Below are 22,256 nucleotides of genomic sequence, written 5' to 3' on the forward strand. Positions count from 1 at the left end.
ATAAGTTTGAAGTGTTATTGGACATGACACAGAGCCTTGAAATAGGTAAGCCACTAACTGGGCAAACAACACATTGCCTTCTAATCAGAACCTTGGAGTAGGGTGATGTGGGAACAGCCACCCAAAAGAAAACAAAATCCCAGGCTAGCTATTGCTATGGGTCTGGAGTTTATTCACATGACCTCCATGATGTATATGCGTATTCCCACCCATACTCCTAGGTCTCAAACAGAAGCAACTGCAAAACCACCCTGGGGGATATTTTACAATCCAGGGATCCCTGAAAGAATGCAAAACAGACAACTCCACGTGAAGATGAGTTAAAACTTTAAAAACATGTACATAACCACCCCCCTCAACATACACACACACACACACACACACACACACACAAACCACTCTGAGGTTTGAAATCATTGCAATTAACGGATGAATTATAAAGAGGCTAGAGCATTAAAATTAGCACAATGCTTAGTATATATTTGGTACTCAACAGTTCTGATCTTCCTCTCTCTTTTCTTCTATACCCTAAACAGTGCTTCCAAAGTCCTGCCCTTGTCTCTGTGTGTAGGGCATTTATTTTTAGTTTTGCTATATTTTATTCATCCATTCATTTAACAAAGGAGCACATGACCAGGGCTGAGGTTTAAGAAGACTGCCCTTTAGGCTGCCACCATATTGATCATATACCACTACAAAAAAAAAAAAAAAAAAAAAAAAAAAGGAATACAAGAATCCAAGGCAATAATGGAGGTCCAGGGACCAAGCAAGAAGCAGGCAGTTCTAGGGAAAGGTAATCCATCTGCCTTCCACAAGAGGGCGGCCAAGTGGTAAAAAGGTGTGAGAGAAGGAGTTAGTGGGATGGAGTTAGTGGATGGAGCCACTGACGAATCGCCAGCTCTACTTATGGACTCTAATGGCTGGATCCATGACTTGGACCCAAAGCTTAGGAGCATAAAGCACTCTTCCAAACTTTCTGTGAGAGCTAAAAAAGCCAACAGGTGGACACTGGAGCATGAACCCTCCTGCCTCCCCTTTACACAACAGGGCTGTAGGTCAGGGATTTCAGAAGTTATTTCATGGAACAGAGATGTTCATCCTGGAGCAGATGAGAGCCATAGGACAGGTACTAAAGCCATGTCACCTATGTGAAGGGTTTTCCTATGAAGAGAGAGGGGACTTGTGAGCTTCAGGAAACAGAGTGTTTTTGAATGAGGTAGTGCAAAAAGAGAAACTATTTCCAATCAGTGGAAGATGAAAGGAAGTAGATTTTATTTTGATGTGGTAAGTCCTTAGCTAATAGTTAGAATTATCCGAAACCAGAATTGGCTGCTTTGAGGAACTGAGCAGCCTGAAACTGGAAGCATGTAAACAGAAGCTATGTGGTTGCTGTCAGAACTAATATACAAAGGGTTTGGGTGTTAAACTAAAGACCCTTCCAGCTCATGGATTCTATAAGAATGGATTAAGAAGATTAAAAAAAAATAAAGAGAGAAGGTTAAAAGCAGCAGTAAACACAACTACAAAAATATTTTCCAGTGAGAATACATAAAATGAATTCCATACCTGGAAGTATTATTAAAAACAAAAAGAATTTAATGAAATAAATGATAGTAAGTGTATTTTTAACTCTCTCCTTTCCCAGTTTCATAACACAGGGTGAGTACTTAGATACACACAGGCAATCCAAAGGAACATCACCAAGTGACACTGGCACAATTGAAATGCTAAAAATGCCATAGTTCACGTGTTGTCATCACCTTCCTCCTCTGTGTATATTTCCATGATAAAGAGAAAGAGCTGGATAATCTGAACACTCCCGTCTTCAGCTCTGTAATTAGAAGACATGGGCCCTGGTGCATTGCAAATGGAGTCAGAATCCCAGCTTGTGACTTAATGAGCGAAGACAGCCCAGTCACAGACGTCCAAGAGCCGATGATTTTCTGTTGGGAAACAGTCCTCAATGATATACGGTCCTATTAGCCAACTATTACCCAGCAGGCCTCCTTTGCCTGAGACCTCAGGCCTTTCTAGCTTTGAGTCTGGGCAACTAGGCATTAAAGAGACCGAAGGCTCAAACAATCGTGGGAGGTAACTTCACCCAAGAGAAAATATCCCTTGAAGTCCTAGAGAAGTTAAAATTCAAGGTAGCAAAAGAAGAAATTTTAAAAAGCACAAAACAAGCAAACAGAAAAAACAAAACCAAACCAAACCCTGCCCTGAAGGAAAAGGAAATCTGAGTCAGCTCAGCCAATCAGAGACTAAATCATAAGAAAATCAGTGTCATGTGCTCAGCTGTGGGGCCTGAGAGGAGGCAGCGCTGGCTTATGCCGAGCAGAGATCTCACACTGAAGTGGGACTTAGCACAGCTAAGAGTCCTTCTTAGAGCATGCCTATGCCCTTACCAGCATAATTCTCATTCTACAGAAAGTGAACCCAGTTCAGAGATGCTAAGCCATCCCCTCCAGGTAACACATCTGAGAAAAGGAGAAGCACAGAATTACAAATCCAGGCCTTCTGAGCCCAAGTCCAGCTCTCTCTGGAGCCTATCACTCTGTACGTGAAGAAGGTCTGCTTTCAGCCGTGTTTTAACGATGGGATGTCCCCTAAAGTATTTCCCTAACTGAGCCTATTTCCATAACTGGCCTGTTGCCAAGTACGTTTTGAGCACTAAGTACCCCAATAGGGTCCCTTCTTTGGTGAAATCCCCCTCATCCTTCAGGGTCCAGCTAACTCCCTCTCCCAATATCCTCTAGGCTCCAAAGACCCTTCCTTGCTGGTGGTCTCAGACAGTCACTAGTTTCAAAGGTTCCCAAAGTCTCAGACCAAGAGAAACAGAGTCGGGGAGAAAAGCTCACACCTTAAATTCTGAAGCAAGTTGGAAGTCCACAGGAAGTTGGTGGAAAGCAAAACTGAAGATTATCTTTAGGTTTTGAATAGTTTGTTTATGATAAAGAAATGACTTACTCAAATAGCCTTTGTTATTTCAACATGGACAGTCCCCATCCTCTAAATGATGTATGTTAACAAGAAAAGAAATAATTTCCAATCTTTGCATAATAAAGCACCAACTCCATAGACTAACCCAAAGGGCCCTCACTGACTGACCTCAGACTAATTTCCTGGCTCCTCCCCATCACACATTCTGTGCTTCAGACAAACTAAACCACTTACCAATCTCAGCTATATCCCCCTTTCCCCACCTTCACAAGTTCACGTAGACTTTTTGCACTGCCTTGAATACCTTCCCCATGTGCTTATCTGATCCTCTTTCTAGGAACCACCCCCTGCAAAAAGCCAAAATTTTCATCTTCCAAACACTGTGCCTGGATCTCCCTCTACTGAACTCCTACAATATTTACTTTTACTTCTTCAGTGGGATGTGAGGGTAGAAGTATGTATTTACTTGACATTTCTAAATGACATTTTAGCAGTAAGTATATTTTTCCTGTTAAGTCTTGTCTCTTGAAATCCCTCTATGATTTCAAAACATTAGGTAATTTTCATACTTCTCTGAGTTCCATTTTACAAGTGAAGAGTTACAGTACAGAGTATTCAGTCACAGAGAACCAGAGTATGGCCAAGCTTGGTAAACACTCTACATGCAGTTGAGAAGAATGTGTATTCTTCTTTGTTGGATGAAATATTTTATCAATGTCAGTTAGATCAAGTTAGTTGATTGTGTTGTTCAAATCTTCTACATCTTTACTGATTTTTCTTTCTGCTTGTTCTATAAACTACCAACAAAGAACCAAAAACTTAATTTTTAAAATACCATTTTAAAAATCATATTTATGAAATGCTTAGTGGTAAATCTGATAAAAGAGGTGCAAGATCTATAAACAAAAACTAGAAAATGTTACTGAGTTAAATTAAAGAAAACCCAAATAAATAAAAACGAATGTGCTCATGAATCAGAAGACTCAATATTTGTAAAATAAAAATTCTCCTCAAATTGATCTATAGACTTTATATAGTCTTAATAAAAATTCCAGGACCCCTTTTTTGGAAGGCAGAAATTGACAAGTTGATTTTAAAATTCATATAGAAATGCAAAGTACCTGATTTAACAAGACAACTTTGATAAAGAAGGACAATTCTAACAGACTTGCTCCCTGACTTGAAGACATTATAAAACTATAATAATCAAGACATTGTGGCATTGGTTTTAAGACAATCAAACAAATGGGACAGAATAGAGTCCGGAAATAGACCTGTATGGATATGGACAACTGAATTTTGACAAAAGTACAAGGGCAATTCAATGGAGAAAGAATAGTCTTTCCAATAAATGGTATTGGAACAATTTGGCTCCCATATGCAACAATAATGAACTTTGATGCATACATCATACCATAAACGAATTTAATTCAAAATAGATCATTGGTCTAAACTTTATAAAACATCTAGAAAAGAGCAGAAGAGAAAATCTTTGTGACCTTGCCCTAGGCAAAGTTGTCATAGATATGACTCCAAAAGCATGAGCCAGAAATAAACAACTGAAAAATTACACTTCATCAAAATTATGAGCTTCTCTTCACTGAAAGACACTGTTAAGAGAATTTAAAGACAAGCTATGATAAAGGAGAAAAATATCTGCAAGTCATATATCTGATAAAGGACTTTTCTCCAGAATATAGAAGGATTCTTAACACTCAATAATAAGATAAAAACAACCAAATTTTTAAATGGGCAAAATATTTTCTCAGAGACACCAAATAAATATAAATAGCAAATCAAATAAAAATATAAATAGCAAATAAGCACATGAAAAGATGTTCAAAACATCCTTAGTCACTAAAAGAATGGAAATTAAAATCACAATGAGGTACCACGATGGTTAACATTATTTTTTAAAAAAACTAACTATAGCAAATAAAACTACATCAAACTAAGAAGCCTTTGTACAGCAAAACTATCAACAGAACAAAAAGGCAGCCTACTGAGTGGGAGAAGATACTCACAATGACATATCCTATAAGGAATTAATGTGCAAAACATACAAAAAACACAACTCAACATCAAAAAACCACAAATCATCTGATGAAAAAATAGGCAGAGAACCCGATTATGCATTTCTCCAAAGAAGACATACAAGGGGCCAGGAAAAGATGCTCAGCATCACTAGTTAGAGAACTGCAAATCAAACTCACAAGAAACCACCTCTCCTGTCAGAAAGCCTGTCAGCAAAAAGACAGCAAATAACAAGCGCTGGCATGGCTGTGGAGGAGAGGGAACCTTGCACACTGCTGGAAGGACTGAACACTGATGCAACCACTATGAAAAACAGTATGGAGCTTCCTCAAACAACTAAGACTAGAACTGCCATATGATCCAGCTATTTCACTTCCAGGTATTTACTCGAAGAAAACAAAGACACTAATTTGAAAAGATACATGCAGTCCAGTGTTCACTGCAGCATTATTTGCCATAGTCAAGATGTGGAAACAACCTTAGTGTGCACTGATAGATAACTGGATAATGAAGATGTGGTATATGTATGCACTGGGATATTTCTCAGCCATAAAAAAAAAATGAAATCTTGCCATTTGCAACCGTATGGATTGATCTAGAGGGGTTTATGCTAAGTGAAATAAGTCACAAAGAGACAGACAAATATCATAACTTCATTCATATATAAAATCTAAAACACAAGACAAACGAAACAAAACAAAAGCAGGTTCATAGATAATACAGAGAACAAACGAGTGGTTGCCAGAAAGGAGGAGGCTGGAGGTAGGCAAAGTAATTAAAGGGATTAAGAGGTACAAAGCTCCAGTCATGCAGTAAATAAGTCACAAGGATATGATACCCAGCATAAGGAATATGGTCAACAATATTATAATAACTTTGTATGGTAACAGATGGTTACTCAACTTATCATGGTGATCATTTCCTAGTGTATGCAAAGTCAAACCATTGTGTAGCACACCTGGAAGTAACATAACATTGTATGTCAACTATATTTCAGTAAAACGAATTAATTAACTAATTAATTACAAACTAACCATAACAAGCATTAATGAGGATGTGGAACAACTGTAACTCTCATGCAATGCTGGTGGAAATCCGACCTGGCACAACCACTTTGGAAAACAATTTGGCATTTTCTCAAAAATTTGAAGCTGTATCTACCGTATAACCCAGTCATTCCACTATTAAGCATTTGTTCAAGAGAAATAAAAGCATATATCTATACAAAAACTTGTGCAGGCATGGTCATAGCAGCTTTATTTGTAATAGCCAAAACCTAGATTAATCCATCAATAGGTGACTAGATAAACCAGTTTTACTATATCCATGCAATGAAACACTGTACCTCCAAAAAGTAATAAACTATTGATACATGCAGCAACATGGATGAATCTCAAAATATTGGAAGAGAAGAAAGCCACACAAAAACAGAGTACATTTCTTTTATATAAAAGTCTAGAGAATGCAAACTAATCTATAGTCACTGTCAGCAAACCCCTGACTGTGAATGCTGTGAAGGATGAAGAAGGTGGGAGGAAGGAATTATGAAGGAGCACAGAGGGTGATGGATATGCTGATTTTCTTGACTCTTGTTATGAATGCATGGGTGTGTTAATGTTAAAACTTATCAAATTGGTACACTTTAATGTGAGCAGTTATGGAACACCGATTATACCATAAATACAATAAAGTTGTTTATGACAATCTTAAGGCAACTCGTAGAGTAACCTTAGTTTTATTTTACATAATGTTTATAAGCACTTAAAAACGTTTAACTCCAAGAGAATGAATACCTTAACCCTTCAATGCACGTATCTTCAAGAGATAACTCTTCAAATGTTGCATCAGACATTTGGAAGCTATGTCAGACCTTCTCCCTAAATATGCTCTCATAACAATCTAGGATTCTGTTTTGTCACGTCCGGTATGTTCACCATAAACACCTTTGGGGCAATCAATTTTGCAGTACAACTAATTAGCCATAAAACAATTTTGCCAGAAAAGATAAAATAACTAGCGGGCAGTTTGGTTTCAACTTGTAGACAATTTAGTTTCATTTCACCGTTGACGCACTACGTCTCCCACTTTTCCATTGTATAAATCTTAGGCCTTATAGTGGTCTACACAGTGATGAGTAGATATTGCAGTCTTTAAGAGGGGATGATGACAACTCTCTATATAGGCTTGATAGAAAATACAGTGATAAGAAAACTTACAGGAAGTGTGAAACAAGCAGAGCCAGAATGCACACTCTGCTAGAGGATGATAAGAAAGCAGTCTGCAAACCCTTCAGTGAGCCCAGCCACTCTCCCACCCGTCAGAACCAAAAGCTGACCAACCTACAGCAAATGTAAAAGAGGCAGCTAGTAACTCACACACAGGCTTTGAGAGCTTTAATTATCGAGTCTTGGGCTGATTTAGATACAGCAGCTTGTTCCCTCATGTCATCTTTACCAAATTTATCACACAACATGAGAAGCTGGAGGCAAAAGACGAATCAAGCTCCTCCTATTCCCCAAAACAGAAATGGTTACATGGTTCCTGTTGAGTTTCAGTTTCCTGAAAACGGTGAAAATGTTTTGCTACTTGATAGCGGAGAACATGATGCATACAGAATTTAGGTATTTGGTACAGAATCTGGCTTTGATGATTTGGTGCAATATAAGGACTGCGCATGTGATGAAACATTTAGATGAAGTTCAGATATGTAGTACCAGTTACACACGTTACATATATCGACAAGAATTAGCAGCGTCCCTCCTCGGCTTTATTTCCAGGGGCAGCTGAAGAGATTTACAGCAGATTTGTCAAGATCATGAGGAATTTATGTCCAACATTAGATCCTGAATCCTTAATGATCAACTTCGAGAAAGGAAGTATCATAGCTTTCTCTAAGACATGCCCAAATACGACCATGACCATCAACCTACACACATTCGAAATATATTCAAATACTTTTTGTATTTTCATTTTTCACAATAAATTTTTTTTTACTTTGTTTTATTTTCCATGTTTCATTGTGTTCTTTCTAATGTCCCTCTTTTAACTTATTTTCATTATTTTGTCTCTTACGGCAAAAGCTGTCTTCTGACCAATTAGTTATGCAGCTGAACCGTTCGCAGTGAAACTGCTTGTGGCAAAGATTCAATACCTAGAACCCAACTCCATAGCCCTGTCACCGCTGCCATCAATTACTCATTTGATCAATGCTTCTTTCCACAGCAGCAGAGATGGTATCGGTATCCTTCATTCTTGCATCCCGAGGTCCTGGTATGCAGTAAGTGCTCAGTAAGTGTTTGTTGAATAGAGCCTCTTAGACCCAGTATCTAGGTACCAAAGATCAAGTTGTTGACACTTTCAATTAAATACCCTCGAAGGGAAGGGACAGGTTTGGCTCTCTCTGCTTTTCGCCATCTTCCCATTTATTTTATCCATATTCGTTTGAGAAACAAATTCTTTCAAGACTTTAAAACATGAATCTATGTCAGACTCTGTTAAGCTCTAGTATCTGTCAGTAAGTTACTTGGGAGGAAAAAAGAGAAACTCTATGGCATGCTTTTCAGTTACTTTTAATGATTAAATTGTGGTACCTGTAATAGTGATTAAGTGGATAATATCAGATTTTACCCGATTATTAAACTGGCATTTTTAGCATCAAAAAGGGAAAGAGACATAAGCCTAAGGCTAGACAGATTCTATCAGGACTAATGACCTACTAGTGACACTTGGAAGTTCCCTTCAGGGGCTGGAGCCTCTGGGCTAGAAGGTTCCAGAGACCATCCATGCCTGAGTTAAACACTGGAGAGAGCAGATTCCTTAGCCACCTTTCAGCATCTTATGAAAATATTCAAGTCCAATATTAGTACAGCAATATTTGAAGAAAGAAAAGTTAATATTTCTTTTTCTTTTTTCTCCTCACTCATTCCCTAGCTGCCTATTACGAAGCTTCTAGATTACAATCCCTGGTACTTCTACCAAGTGCTTCAAATTAAAAAGTCTCCATTTAAAAAGCCTTGTTTCAATCACTTACTCAGACAGCACTGCAGGCTGCTGCCTCCGGCACTCAGAGCAGCCAAGGGAGGCACAGGGCAAAATGTCAGAAAAGCAGCTAAAGCGAAGAGCAACCAAAAAAGAAGGTCACTGTCCCCTCCATGCTGCACCTTGGTGGCGCCGCCTACCAGGGCCTCCCCTCTCCCAGTCAGCGTGTTTGAGAAACAAACATCTCCTCTGTCGAGAAAGAAATGTGCTGTGGGCACAGCCGTGGCCTCAGATATTTTCACAGGTAATCAGACCATCCGATCAATGGTGTCCGTGTGGCTCTCTCCCCACGGTCAGGGTTATCAGGCACCCCTCCCTCCTGTGACTTCCATGCAGTCACCAAGTCGGCTTCTCTATTCAAATCACTCTATAATTTCTCCCCTTTCTTTCCAATCCCACAATTATTACCTTAATTCAGATCTTCGTTATCTCTTGTCCAGGGACAATTTAAGATCTTTGGATGTCTTAAACACAGAAAAACATTTTGGTCTCTTGACCTCTTATGCACTTAAAAATATGTAAAACCATAAAATAAAAAGTGTTCCAGTATACTGCAATGAATAGCTTTTTTTCTAGATTTTTCTTAAAAGTTGCGATAAATTTAGGTAATTTTGCCTAGGGAAAGCTTTCTCTAGAAAGTCATTGAGTTTTGAAAGATAGAGGACTAGCTAGGTAAAGAAGGAGGAAAGGATAACCAGAAGGAAGTGCATGTGCCAGGTATTTTGATGTAAAACAAGAAGATAAAGTTCCCTGCTGTATGACTGAACAGAGGGCATGGAGAAAGGGCTAGAAAATGAGAGCATCCAAACCATGATGGTCCATGTGCTGAGCTGACTTTATCTTCCAAGCTGTGGGGAAGCCAATGACGAATTGTAAGAAGATATCTAACACATTCACGTAAATCAAACCTCTTTCTGTGAGGTTTCAAATGCAAAGAGTGGACCAAAATAAACGACCAGAAAACAAAGTAAAGAAAACAAATCTAGCTTAGCCAAGCAAATAGCCATTATTCTCAAAAATAAGTTTCCAGCTGAGATTTCTTTCATACTGTGCCCCAGTGTTCTCTCCATGGCCAGGAAACCATCTTTTCTCTTGGATGCTCTATGATTTCCTAACCTAACCCAGGGTCAAAGCCAAAGGCTAGTTTGAGACCTTCCTGAGCAGTCTCAGGGACTCTCACGAGGATCCGGTTTCCACCCCAGGGATAAGCCCCACCGTCACTTCCTTAACCTCCCACCCCACCCCCACAGCAGATCCTTCCTGGTGGCTGGTTCCATTTCGTTCGCCTCAGAAGCAGTCACGCTACACAGAGGAGATTCTTGCCCTCTCCTCACACAGGGCAGTAGAGCCCCAAAGGACAAGACTTCTGTCACTTAGCCATCTGGATGCGCATTTATGTTACAGGCTGAGTTGTGTCTCTCCAAATCCAAATGTTGACTCGGAACCCCCAGGACCTAAGAATGTGACTATATTTGGAAATAAGATTTTTTAAAAAGTTAAGTTAAAACGAGGTCACTTAGGATGGGCCCTAAAGCAGTGTGTTACATATAAGAAGAGGAAATTGGCACACAGAAACACAGAGGGGGGACCTTGTGAAGGGACAGAGAGAACAGCCATCTCTAAGCCCAGGAGAGAAGCCTCAGGAGAGACCAGCCCTGCTGACCCCTTGACCTCAGGCTCACACTTCTGGCACCGTGAGACCCTATGTCTCTGCTCTTTAAGCCGTCCCGTCCACGGTGCTCTGTTGTGGCGGACCTAGCAATATCGATGGGGAACACTTGTTTTTCTATCATAACTTCTCTTTGGAGGAGCTCTTCTTATTTCAGGACTGCACGGGTGAGTGTCAAGAGGAGTCAAAAGTATGACGTAGGTGGCCTGTGCCTGGTTGTGTGGATGCCTGGGCTTCCAAGAAGCAGGTGCAGGTAAGTGGAGGATCTTGCCTGCTGTGGGACAGAAGGCCCACTGAAGCCGGGGGAAGGTCAGTGAGTGTGTTAGTTTCCTATGACCGCTGTAACCAATTATCACAAACTCAGTAGCTTAAGACAACATGAGTTTATTATTTTATAGTTCTGGAAGTCAGAAGTCGCACCTGAGTCTCATGGGGTTAAAATTAAGGTGTCAGCAGGACTGTCTTCCTTCTGGAGGCTTTGGAGGAGAACCCACTCCCTTGTCTCTTTCAGCTTCTAGAGGCTGCCTGCATCCTTGCCCCGTGGCCCCATCCTCACAGAGCATCATTTCAGCATCTGCTTCCCTTGTCCCATCTCCTTTCTTTTATTCTTCTGCTTCCCTCTTGTAAGAACGCGTGTGACTACACTGGGGACACCTGGCTAATATGGGCTACTCTCCTCATCTCATGATCTTAACTTTAGCACATCTGCCAAGTCCCTCTTGCCCTTCAGGGAAAGGTATGCACAGGTCTGAGGATTCAGAGGTGGCCATCTTTCAGGGGAGGGAGCATCACTCAGTTTAAGACAGTGAAGAAAACCAGAGGGAGGCACAGCCCAGAGGGACTGAAGAACAGAGAAATGTCAAAGGAGACTTGCTGGGTGAGAATGTATGGCCTCTGTCCTTGACCCCAGGAATCTTCAGCTACCACAACCAAAATCCCAAAATGGTTGTTATAGTTGGTTAGAATTTCCCCAGGAACAGACACTGAGATGAGAATTAAGGGGTTTATTTGGGAGATGGTATAGGAGTAGAGAAATTACAGGCAGTAGGGGGCAGTCAATATAGAGTATGTTATAAAGCCAGCTAAGTCTCTGGGCAACTAGAGCTCAATCCCACTGGGACATTCTGGGAAAAAAAGATCACATGCTTTGGGAGTTGTCCCACATGAGAAGCAAGAAGCAAGGGAACCAGGGTATCTGTACACCAAACTTCACTGGTCATTGGCTGAGGGCTGCTCCCACATACTAGTTCCCCGGCACTTCTGCAGAAGAGGGTAGAGGAGCCTCTAGAGGATCTGGAGAAAGCCCTCCAGCAAAGAAAGGCAAATCTTGCAATCAGAAGTCAGTGGGAGCATACCACAGTGGAAATACCAAATGGATACGAGCCGAACACCAACAGTGTCTAGTAAAATTAGGTTTCTCATGGAAATCAGTGACATGGCCGAGCTTTGCATCCTCACTGATGTGAGGCTGAAACAGCCCATAAATACGAGGTAACAGCTGACATCTGGATTGCACAGAGAATACGCATCAATGGAAAGGGATTTCTGTGCTGGTCTTATATTTGATGTCTATAAACCTGTCACTATTGCAACTCATGCTGCAGTCTCTTCCGCTGAGAAACCAGCCTTAAACTCTTTGCTAGCTGGCCCCCATTCAGGACTTCTATAGAGTCCCGTTTCCAGTATTTCCCTGGTCTGAAGCCAATTCCGCCCCCACCCCTACTCCCACCACACTTGGCTTAGACCTCAATCTGCACGGCTGCGCATCTCTCTTGCTCTTTTGAGTAGAAGAAAATAGATTGCAGAGAGTTTCCCTCCACCTACTACTTCCTCCCTTGATTAAAAAAAGAAAATTAAAAAAGAAATTACAAAAAAAAATCCCCAACTGTTATTTTCGCCTTCCATTTCACCGAGTCCTCAGCCCTTCGCCTCCGTTCCTAGCCATAAATCAGGCATTTCTGGAGCTTCCATGTCCAAATGCACAAGGACAATATGCATGTACTTTTAAGTAAGAAGTAAATGCTCTATAATTTAATTTTCTCCTCTCACATTAAACCTGCCATGCTTCGCATAATCGGAGTGATAAATGCAGAGTCAGACTTCATCTTCCTGACATTAATACCCATCAGTACTTCAAATGCAAACAATTGTGACATTCGACTTTATAAAAATTACCAAGTGCACCAAATCTGCTTAATTAAACCATTTAAAAGTTGCTTTTGTTACATTTAATGAATGATATATTATACTGCAATGAAACACGCAGCAATACAAATACTTCACAATGCTTCCAATTAAGACTCACTTCACTTATGCCAATTGACAACACAAGTGTTCCACACTTCATTCAGTTTGTGCATTTTAAATGAACTGGGTAGTGAGAAGGGTGCTTCTTTGCTAATGAGTTTTGTAATCAAGGCATCTATTTTAATTTCAAATTGCCTAGATTGGGGGAAATTGCTAGACTAAATGACTGGTACTAATTAGGATTATAAAAATATTCATCATGCCATGGAATTAACACGGGGGTCTGATTTTCCTACATTTGCATATTGCTTGAGTTTTGGGGGAAAAAATCTTGACAAATTGTCTTCTCTTTAGCAAATTGAACAAACACTATATCTGTTTTAGCCCTTCTTTTCATTTAAAGCATAATACATATTCATGTTTGTAAATGAAGTTAAATGATTTCAACTTCCATCTTCATTACCATATTAAAGATGTTGTCTCCATAAGCTTCCTTAAAAAACTGCAGATTATAGTATTACCTATTTGAAAGGCAGACTTTTGTTTAATCTATATATTAACCCAAGCACTGGAACAAATGGATGGGGAAAGTGAGCAAAACTGGATGAAACCTGAAAAAAAAAAAAACCCACAACTGCTTTGTTGTTTATTGTCTGCCTGAGGCAGAATTAATTAGTCCTATGACCAACCATCAGGAAGCAGTCTGATGGTTTTCCTTGTCAGTTCCCGCCTTGGCAAGTGTCATCAGCTGAGGGAGGAAGGACGTTTTAGAGGCCACACTGGATGCATCTGAAGGTCGGGTCTCTGCCTGGCTGATTCTGCTGTCTCCCTAGCGTAGTGTTCTGTGGGGCTAGGGATCAGTGTAAAGTAGCCCATATGGAATCCTGCCCCCAGGTGGTGGAAAGTCCATCCATCTACCAGCAAGAGTGAGGCGTGGTGGTCATAGTGCGGGATCTATGCCAGGCCTAGAAAGCAGGCCAGGCCCCTCCCTCCAGGTGACCTTGAGCAAGTGGATATCACCTTCAGGAGTCACATGCTCACCTGTTACTTGGAAATAAAAACATCCACTTTGCAGATTCCTATGAGAATCCAATATAATCATGTATATTAAAGCATCATCAGTCCCATACATGGGAGATACTTAAGGACACAGATCTCCATCTCCGAGAAGCACCTACATGTTCAACACCGAGTAACATAATATGGGGAGGGTAAGAGTTACTAGGTGCAAACCTCTTCCTTTGTCTACACCTCTTGGCGCCAGAGTCATCTGATTCCATCACAGTTGTCAAATCAAATAACCAAATACTAATTCAATTTTAGGCTACAGCCACAAAATTCATCTGAAAAACTACCAGAATAAATCAGTTCCTTAACATCTATCTATTGTGGGTGTATCTAAATAAAAAAACCTACATCTGTTACTAAGTTGTCAATAATGTGCATTGAGGTTACATCCGACAAGAACATTTTCTGCTTCTGAGAAAAAAAAATAATTCCCAGAGTTTCACAGTTCAAAAGGGACCTCAGTAAAAAGTAAAGCTAAAGAAAAGAGAAACCTCATGCTTAATATATTCCTCGTTCAGGGAAATTTTCCTCTATGCCACATTGTCTCTTGAAAATGTATTTAAATAATGATTTGAAATGATTTTACCTAAAACTGACCTTATTCCCACCTAAAACCTTTTTCAAGATCACTGCCTTATAATTAGGACTGAACATAAGCTCTTCAATGTAGATTACTTTTTTTATAGATTTTTTATAAAAGATTCTTTAATTATAAAAGTAATCTAATGAAATAATGTAAAATTTGGAAAACAAATGGTATTAAAAAAACCACATAAACATAATTCCATCATATTAGGAGAACTCAGGGAATATTGAGTAATATTTCCTTCCATTTTTTAATTCTAATTTTTCTCTTTCCTTCATCTGATTTTATTTGTTGCATACTTGTATTCAAAGAGTACTACTTTATTTAATATGAATCATGTATTCATTTATGTATATAATGTATGTAAATGAGATGCATGTTAAATAGGTATTAATATGTATCCATACTGCTACATGGCCATCATGACCACCATCTTAATGGCTGCATAATATTCTGGCAAACGTATTTTCTATGATATAAGGTCCCTTAGATGCTGGGCATTCAGTAATTGTCCATCCCTTTTTTCCTATTAGGAATGACTTTGATAAATATTATTATGCCTAAAGCTTCGTGGTATTATTCCACTGGTATAGTCTCAGAGGTGGAGTATCTGAATCACTGGCTCAAAGTAATGAATATTTGTATGTCTCCTGATAGACACTGCCAAGATGTTTTCCAGGAAGGAAAACTCATTTGCACAACCACAAATACAATTTGGAATAAGAGTTTCACCACAAATTTGCCAACATTGGGTATTTTCCTTATGGCATAGAAAGAAATACATATTTAAAAATAAAACCTCTTAAGTTAATTTTAAATGAGTATATTTTGAAAGTTTCTTTATGAATTCTCTGGATTAGTTAGACATACTGAACATCAATGAATCCTTGCCTTTGGTATAGACTAATTCTCTAAAGTTAATATTTTTAAAAGTCTCCTCTGTCATTTATCTCACTTGCTATCTTCCAAACTTTCCTCTGAGGAATTCACTTTGTGTCTATTTCTTCACCAGTTGAGCCAGCCATAAATCATCTGTATGAAATTAAAAATGACCCCACTGATAGTAGATCCACTAGGGGTAGAAGGTAACGACTGAAAAAGTGCATGAGGGGAATTCTGGGATGCCGGTCATGTTGTGTTTCTTGATCAGGGTGCTGGTTCCATAAGTGTATTCAGTTTATGAAAATTGAGCTCATGATATGTACACTTCTTTGTATGCGTATTACACTTTGATTTAAAATGTTTAAAAACTGGCTTTGACTTTAAAAGGCTAGGTGCTGTCATACCAGGGTGATTTGTCAAGATGGAGGCAGAGAATGGAGGGAGAAGAGAAGGTGTGGGCAGGTCAGATCTACCAGATTCTAAGTCCAGAGAAGCTGGCAAAGGAAGGAATGAGCAGAAGTATTCCTGGGTCCAACTGGAAAACTGGACACCTAGGGTCAGAATTAGGCAAAGGGATCAGAGTTAGGGACACTGGGCAGCAGTGTGAGCACAAAGGACCAGTGCACGTGTGAAAACAAGGTCACTCCATACAGGAAGTGGTGGAGGCGCACAGAGAAGGTCGAGGGCAACCAGAGAAGGCTGCATTACTCCATCTCTCACCTACCTGGAGCCATAGTCACCTCCTTTACCAAAGTATCGCCATGCCTGAATTTCTACCATGAGAGCATAACTGCTTCAGGAAAGATGGTGGTGGAAAATGGTACCCAAGTACCCTTCTTAATACATAGATATGCTGCATCTTCCATTAATTATTTTAGCAAAGGCTTGGGAAGGCAAAGGCCATTGGATTCATACTTTTGCTGAAGGTTGTTCCCTTGAGCTAATATTCTTGTGGACAATGTTGCCGTGGCTGGAGATTCTTACTGCACCCCTCTCACTAAAGGCAAGTCAAAACTGTGCACTAAACCAGTTGTGTCTTTCAGAACTCAGCTCAAATAGATTAATGCTAACATTTGAATAACACAGTGTTCCTACCACCTCCTTCATACAAAATAGGGTGACTCTCACTCAGTTGGTTGTCTTTGTTTTCACCTTCAGGGACGTGGCCTTGTGGACACTGGTGTTTCTATGGAGATGGAGATAGCGCCTTCCTCTTGTACCGATGAGACATCTGTCAGAGCAGCGTGGGCTTGCCACAGGTGAGAGGCGTTAAGGAGTTTTCCTTCTCTTAAATGATACACAAATGACTTCGTAGGTATGGAAGAGGACCTAATGACAATGCAACGCTTTTCTTTAAATAAAAGGTATCCTTCAGTCCCACTCTTATTCTGTGGGGAATACGCTTCAGCTACTAAGGAAAGGGATTATCACCTGCCAATCCTGGAGGCTCTGAGTATAATTACATTTCTTTTCTTTTTTTAATTGACATTAAGTAGTTAGTTTACAATGCTGTGTCAGTTTCTGGTGTGCAGCATAATGTTTCAGTCACATACATGCATATATTTGTTTTCACAGGCTTTTTCATGATAGGTTACTACAAGATACTGAATAGAGTTCCCTGGGCTAGACAGAAGAAACTTGTTGTTTATCTATTTTATATATATTAGTATCTGCAAATCTTGATCTCCCAATTTATTCCTTGCCACCCTCTTTCTAATCTGAGGGTTTATATGAGAACAGAAATGAAAGGACCAGCTTCATTTGTACCCCGCATTCCGGAAGTACAGGTATAAACTTCCTTTTGAATTTTCAGGCCCTCCATATGCCAGATACGCCCTAATTCCCCAGTGTCCTGCTCATACTGTGGCAGCCCCAGGTAGGGTCCAATCAGATAAGCCTGCGTGGGACCACCACCATCTCCTCCGCCAGGGACCCTATTTTGCCAGTGACCATGCCTCAAACTGCATCAGTTGCTTAACCAGCCTGTCACTCCATCAGCTACTATTGAACTTGGTGGGTAGCCAGTGATCAAAAAACAAAACAAAACAAAAAACCCATAGCTGCACACCCACCTCCCTCTCAACTACCATAACAGTAACCCTTCATTATGTGTGCTAGTGTTTCAGAGAGTGGTTTTTACTTTGAAATTATGGGCAATTCTAGACTAGTCTTGCCCAGAAGCATCTGAAAAACAATAGTCTCAAATCCCACTGAGCTCCTCATCTCTGCTCGTCAAAGCCAGCTAGATTTGTGAGTTTCATTCTGCCAAGAAGATAATGATAGTACAGGGCTGAGCACTCCCACGTCTCATGCAGAAAAACAGCCATTTTCAACTCTCCACCTCCGTGGAAGGCCCCCTGTGCCCAGATGTATGCATCTGTGAACACATGAGCATGTGCCCATTTTTTTAAAAAAACTATATTGTCTCTCGTCACAATGAGGGATGTTTAAACATCTAGCTTTCTATAGCGATGAGACCAGCACCTACCTTTCTAGGGGACTGCAATGTCCTCAAAATCTTTCCAAAAAGTCTCAATTTCAGTAAGATTATTGAGCTCTCCAGCTATTCCAAAACATCACAATGTGAACTGTTTCAGTCATCAGTGAGGAAACAGCCTAATGGAAGCAACAGAATCCTGTCTCTTAAAGAGCTGGTAAATACACAGCTCTCAAAAGATGCTCTAGAGCTTTGGTTCTGAGAGGAGAGGGGAGGAATAGCTTTTCTTTTATTATTTCCAATTTGGTCAACCATAACCTCTGACTTCCACGGTTTGTTTGTTGTTTTTAAATCTCAAAGATTCTTATAAAACATCTCCAAGATTCTTATACCCAAGAAAGTATTCTTATAATTGTTTTTATGAAGTAATGAGTCATTTAATATTCAAATGCAAGATGGCAGGAGACTCTGTAAGGCAGAGGGGGAGCTGGACTAGGAGTAGCAGGAACTACAGGATGGCCAGAACAGGACTTAGTCAAAAGCCCAAGTCACACTGAGCAGGACACAGAAAGGACTTTGCTAGTTCAGGACACATCAGAAACTGGAGAGTCATGATCCTCCAACAGGGTCAAGTGCAAGGTGCATTTGCCCCTGCTTCCATATCCCTTCACAGCTTTGGAAGCTGGAAAGCCTGGATCATTTTCACCCCTAACCTGTCCCTGATCAGTAGAAGGCAGCCATGTCTCCCATCTGACTGACAACCTGCCATCCAGCATCTCAATTAACACATTATGTGCACCTCTCAATTTCCAGGTATAATTTTGTTCTATCCAGAAGGTATTTCCTTAATGCTCCAGCAGTGCCTTTACTGAATGAAGTCTCCAGGCAAGTCTCCTGCAGCTTTGGGGTAGCAATTTGGAAGGTAGAGCAATTGGATATTGTCCTGTTAAAATATCATTCAATTAGGTCTTTTGTAATACATACAACACAACGAGACAGCCTTACGGATTCTAAAGAAATTGCTAGTGCATTTCATCAAAGGCACAATAATGGAAACATCGATTCGCTCCTCACCACAAACATCTCCCTTCGATGCTGCAGTTACCTCCATGCTAGCACTTTTCATTTTCTCTAGACGAAACCAGCGCCTCAACGCATGCACATCAGAGAAGGCTGCAGACTGAAATAAGACATCTGTCCATCAATCTCAACCATCCTTGCATCTTCATTTGCTGTTCCATAGCATCCCTCAACTTGACTATAAACCAATAAATTATCCCCAAATAAAGATAAACTCTGCTGTACCCTGGATGACTGGGGCTAGGTGTTTTATACCATCTCCATAAATGTTGCCAGGGGCGTTATTCGCCTCCTCACACCATTTATTTAAAAGAGTGGCAGGGCACCAGCTAGAACTTTATGGGCCTAAAGAACATTCAGCCACTTTACACAGAAGATGTCAACAAGAAAGAGAACTTAAGGAACAATATGTCCGGAAATGTGCAGTGTGATTAGGAAAATCCATCAGCACACACTGTCACATTTCCAAGTATCTGTACCAGGTGAAAAAGCCACCACGAAGTCCGAAAATATCTTGAATGCATTGTATCCACAAGGGTACCTCACAAGCAATGCTGCAGACACTCAGTGCTGGGGACTCAGAGAAAAAGAGTACTTCTGCGTACACACAAGGCATATTGCATATGGTTTATCAACCCCTTGACATGAGACATCTGTTGCCTCTAACCTCGCTTGTTGCTGCATAAGTGAAAATGAGGTTTAAGAGTTCTGAGTTTCACAGCCTAAATGCCCATTGACAGATGACTGGATAAAGAAGATGTGGTATATTTATGCAAATGGAATACTACTCAGCCATAAAAAACGACAACATAACGCCATTTGCAGCAACATGGATGTCCCTGGAGAATGTTACTCTAAGTGAAGTAAGCCAGAAAGAGAAAGAAAAATACCATATGAGATCACTCATATGTGGAATCTAAAAAAAAAAAAGAAAAAGAAAAAAAGACAAATGAACATAAATATAAAACAGTAACAGACTCATAGACATGGAATACAAACTTGTGGTTGCCAGTGGGGAGGGGTGTGTGAAGGGACAGACTGGGAGTCTGAAATTTGTAGATACTGACAGGTATGTATAGAATAGACAAACAAGATTATACTGTATAGCACGGGGAAATATATACAAGATCTTGTGGTAGCTCATGGTGAAAAAGAATGTGACAATGAATATATGTATGTTCATGTAAAACTGAAAAGCTGTGCTCTATGCTGGAAATTGACACAACATTGTAAACTGACTATAAATCAATAAAATAAAATTTAAAAAATTAAAATAAAAAAAAAAGAGTTCTGAGTTTCACCTAAATAAATGACCTTACAGCCACTTAACAACATCCAAATGATTTTTCTCAATATATCTTCAAAGTTCCTGGCTATACTATGCAGCTAAATTCACAGACTCTCTGACATTTGGCTAAGTCTTTCATACAATATCCACTTGATACCATGAAAGAAATGTATTTGCAATGGCTTTTGCTCTGCAAATGTCATATGGGTATCCTTAGGGGACTGCATTTAGCACCTGGCGCCCAACATGAGGCTCCACTAATGAGAGAGATAAAGGTTATGTTGAAAGTATTGTTTAAAGGTGCTGACATCACACACATACACACACACTCACATTTACAATTACATATTCAAATACATACTGTTTTAGAACTTAAAAGAGAGACCAGAGAGAAGAAGCTATTTCAACCAAGGTTATTCTGTAGACATCGCTATGCAAGATAGTGTTCGTAATTATCTATTTCCTTTCACTGATTGACTCCACAATGTGGTTACATAATAGTTTAGCATCAAGCATTGTACTAAGGTTCTGGAGAAAGCAGGAAATGCAAAGAAGCATAATCTAAAGTCTCTTCTCTGAAGTATAGGTGGATCAGCTATAAAGGCCTCATTACCATAGCACCTATGCATCCATCCACTAATTCATTTGGCTGGCAAATGTTAACTGAGCATTATTAAGTACCAGGCACTGTCCTAGGGGCTGCTGCCACAACAGTGAGGAAAACCAGACACCGTCCTGCCTGCCTGGAGCGTGCAATCTAGTGAGGAATGCAGATGATCCCAAATTCACATCAGTGAACAGAAAACCTCACTGTGGCAGGTACTCAGAAAAGAAGGTGCATTGTGTTATGACAAAGAACATCACGGGGGATCTAACTTTGTCTGGGAGTTTAGGGAAGACATCCTGCAGAAGTGATGTTGGATCTGAGAGCTGGTAGTGACAAGGTTTACTTTAGGGAAGAAGATCCCAGGACGAGGAAAAGGAGGGGGACTGCTGGGGTGAGGGGCTGAAAGACGGCCATTGGAAGGGAAGTAGTAACGGTCAGGAGAGAGAAAGAGGGACCAGACCAAGTAGGCACTAACAGAGCCTACTGAGGACTTTGGTCTGCTTTCTACGGCTGATGAAAAAATGCTGAAGGAGTTTAAGCAAAGGCATGATATCATAAGATCTGCGTTTGGGAAATATATTGCTCAAATTATAATATGAATACATACTATAGGAAGCGTACAGATACCTCCTAGGTCCTTGACTTTTGCAACTAAATGGATACAATTAGGAAATACTGGAAGGGAACCCGCTATGTTGGGGGGAGATCAGGTGATCATCTTTGGAATAATGTTGAATCAGGAGTTTTCTGAAACATAGAGGAGACAAGATCAAACACACAGCTGGAAATACGGATCTGAAGCTCAAAGAGGAGGACGTATTGGGCCACTCTGTCTTGGATGTACTTTTAGAAAAATAACAAAAGGGCCACATTTGAGGTTTCCCTTCCTTTGCTAAACTGAGAACAATGGGATTTCCAACTTAAGGCAGCATGGTGTGGTGGGACACGCCTGGACAATGGGAACATGGTGTGGTGGGACACGCCTGGACAATGGGAACATGGTGTGGTGGGACACGCCTGGACAATGAGAACATGGTGTGATGGGACACGCCTGGACAATGGGAACATGGTGTGGTGGGACACGCCTGGACAATGGGAACATGGTGTGGTGGGACACGCCTGGACAATGGGAACATGGTGTGGTGGGACACGCCTGGACAATGGGAACATGGTGTGGTGGGACACGCCTGGACAATGGGAACATGGTGTGGTGGGACACGCCTGGACAATGGGAACATGGTGTGGTGGGACACGCCTGGACAATGGGAACATGGTGTGGTGGGACACGCCTGGACAATGGGAACATGGTGTGGTGGGACACGCCTGGACAATGGGAACATGGTGTGGTGGGACATGCCTGGACAATGGGAACATGGTGTC

General features: G+C 40.5%; 1 protein-coding gene across 1 annotated transcript in view; it reads right to left on the minus strand.

Moving 5' to 3' along the window:
• Positions 1-22,256, minus strand: part of SORCS3 (sortilin related VPS10 domain containing receptor 3) — a 565,587-nt gene that overhangs the window by 232,689 nt on the left and 310,642 nt on the right. The gene's annotated exons all lie outside the window — the stretch shown is intronic.

Source organism: Camelus bactrianus, chromosome 11 (assembly GCF_048773025.1).
Source record: "Camelus bactrianus isolate YW-2024 breed Bactrian camel chromosome 11, ASM4877302v1, whole genome shotgun sequence".
In the NCBI taxonomy this organism is placed as follows: Eukaryota; Metazoa; Chordata; class Mammalia; order Artiodactyla; family Camelidae; genus Camelus; species Camelus bactrianus.